This window comes from Penaeus vannamei, chromosome 22 (assembly GCF_042767895.1).
Source record: "Penaeus vannamei isolate JL-2024 chromosome 22, ASM4276789v1, whole genome shotgun sequence".
Classification (NCBI taxonomy): domain Eukaryota; kingdom Metazoa; phylum Arthropoda; class Malacostraca; order Decapoda; family Penaeidae; genus Penaeus; species Penaeus vannamei.
In genome coordinates, this window is record NC_091570.1 from 25,288,498 (window position 1) to 25,290,997 (window position 2,500).

Consider the following 2,500-nt stretch of genomic DNA (forward strand, 5'->3'; position numbering starts at 1 on the left):
TCTCCTCCCTCCCCTCCCTCCCTCCCCCCCGCCCCTCTCCTCCCTCCCTCCTCCTCCCCCCGCCCCTCTCCTCCCTCCCTCCTCCTCTCCTCCCTCCTTCCTCCTCTCCCTCCTCCTCTCCCCTCCCTCCCTCCCTCCTCCTCCTCCTCCCTCCCTCCTCCCTCTCCTCCCTCCCTCCCTCCTCTCCCCCCGCCCCTCTCCTCCTCCTCCATCCCTCCTCTACCCCGCCCCTCTCCTCCCTCCCTCCTCCTCTCCTCCGTCCCTCCTCCTCTCCTCCGTCCCTCCTCCTCCTCTTCCCTCCCTCCCTCCCTCCTCTCCCCCGCCCCTCTCCTCCCTCCATCCTTCTCTCCCCCCTCCCTCCTCCCTCTCCTCCCTCCCCTCCCTCCCTCTCCCCCGCCCTCTCTCCTCTCCCCCGCCCCTCTCCTCCCTCCCTCCCTCCTCCTCTCTCCCCCGCCCCTCTCCCCTCCCTCCCTCCTCCCCTCCCCCCCCCTCTCCTCCCTCCCTCCTCCTCTCCCCTCCCACTCCCTCCTCTCCCTCCTCCTCTCCTCCCTCCCTCCCTCCCTCCACCTCTCTCCCTCCGCCACTCTCCTCCTCCCCTCCCTCCTCTTCTCCTCCCTCCCTCCCTCCTCCTCTTCCTCCTCCTCCTCCCTCCCTCCCTCTCCCCTCCCTCCCTCCCTCCCCTCCCTCCCTCTTCTCCCCCCCGCCACTCTCCTCCTTCCCTCCCCTCCTCTCCTCCCTCTCCCTTCCCTCCTCTCCCCCGCCACTCTCCTCTCTCCCTCCTCCTCTCCTCCCTCCTCCTCTCCCCCCGCCCCTCTCTCTCCTCCCTCCCTCCTCCTCTCCCCTGCCCCTCTCCTCCCTCCCTCCTCCTCTCCCCCGCCCCTCTCCTCCCTCCCTCCCTCCTCCTCACCCCTCATCCTCCCTCCTCCTCTCCTCTCCCTCTCCTCCCTCCTCTCCCCCCCGCCCCTATCCTCCCTCCCTCCCTCCTCTCCTCCCTCCCTCCTCTCCTCCCTCCTTCCTCTCCTCCCTCCCTCCTCTCCCCCGCCCCTCTCCTCCCTCCCTCCTCCTCTCCCCCGCCCCTCTCCTCTCCCCCTCCTCCCTCCTCCTCTCCTCCCTCCCTCCTCCTCTACCCCTCCCTCCCTCCTCTCCCCTCTCTCCCTCCTCCTCCCCCGCCCCTCTCTCCTCATCCTCCCTCCTCCTCTCCCCGCCCCTTCCCTCCCTCCCTCCTCCTCTCCCCTCCCTCCCTCCTCCTCTCCCCTCCCTCCCTCCTCTCCCCTCTCTCCCTCCTCTCCCCCGCCCCTCTCTCCCTCCCTCCTCCTCTCCCCTCTCTCCTCCCTCCTCTCCCCTCTCTCCGTCCTCCTCTCCCCCGCCCCTCTCCTCCTCCTCCTCCTCTCCCCCGCCCCTCTCCTCCCTCCCTCCTCCTCTCTCCCCCGCCCCTCTCCTCCCTCCCTCCTCCTCTCCTCCCTCCCTCCTCCTCTCCTCTCTCCCTCCTCCTCTCCTCTCCCTCCCTCCTCTCCCCTCTCTCCCTCCTCTCCCCTCTCCTCCCTCCCTCCTCCTCTCCTCCCTCCCTCCTCCTCTCCTCCCTCCCTCCCTCCTCCTCTCCCTTCCCTCCCTCCCTCCTCCTCTCCCCTCCCTCCCTCCTCCTCTCCCCTCCCTCCCTCCTCTTCCTCCCCTCTCCCCTCCTCTCCCTCCCTCCCTCCCTCCTCCTCTCCTCCCTCCCTCCCTCCTCTCCCCCGCCCCTCTCCTCCCTCCCTCCTCTCCTCCATCCCTCCCGCCCTCCTCTCCCCTCCCTCCCTCCTCCTCTCCTCCCTCTCTCCTCTCCTCTCCTCCCTCCTCCTCCTCTCCTCCCTCCCTCCTCCTCTCCCTCCCTCTCTCCTCCTCTCCCTTCCCTCCCTCCTCTCCCCCGCCCTCTCCTTCCTCCCTCCTCCTCTCCCCCGCCCCTCTCCTTCCTCCCTCCTCCTCTCCTCCTCCCTCCCTCCTCTCCCCTCCCTCCCTCCCTCCTCCTCTCCCCCGCCCCTCTCCTCCCTCCCTCCTCCTCTCCCCGCCCCTCTCCTCCCTCCTCCTCCTCCTCCTCCCTCCCTCCCTCCCTCCTCCTCTCCTCCTCCTCTCCTCCTCCTCCCTCCTCTCCCCCGCCCTCTCCTCCCTCCTCCTCCTCTCCCTGCCCCTCTCCTCCCTCCCTCCCTCCTCTCCTCCCTCCCCCCTCCTCTCCTCCTCCCCTCCCTCCTCTCCTCCTCCCTCCTCTCCTCCCTCCCCCCTCCTCTCCTCCCTCCTCTCCCCCGCCCCTCTCCTCCCTCCCTCCTCCTCTCCCCGCCCCTCTCCTCCCTCCTCCCTCCTCCTCTCCCCCGCCCCTCTTCTCCCCTCCTCCTCCTCTCCCCCGCCCTCCTCCTCTCCGCCGTCCCTCTTCTCCCTCCCTCCTCCTCCTCTCCTCCCTTCCTTCATCTTCTCCCCCGCCCCTCTCCTCCCTCCCTCCTCCTCTCCCCCGCCCCTCTTCTCCCCTCCTCCT

The 2,500-nt window shown here is 70.8% G+C and overlaps 1 protein-coding gene across 2 annotated transcripts in view; it reads left to right on the forward strand.

Annotated features, from left to right (window-relative positions):
- LOC113815012 (venom phosphodiesterase) overlaps positions 1 to 2,500 on the forward strand; it is a 25,845-nt gene that overhangs the window by 3,339 nt on the left and 20,006 nt on the right. The gene's annotated exons all lie outside the window — the stretch shown is intronic.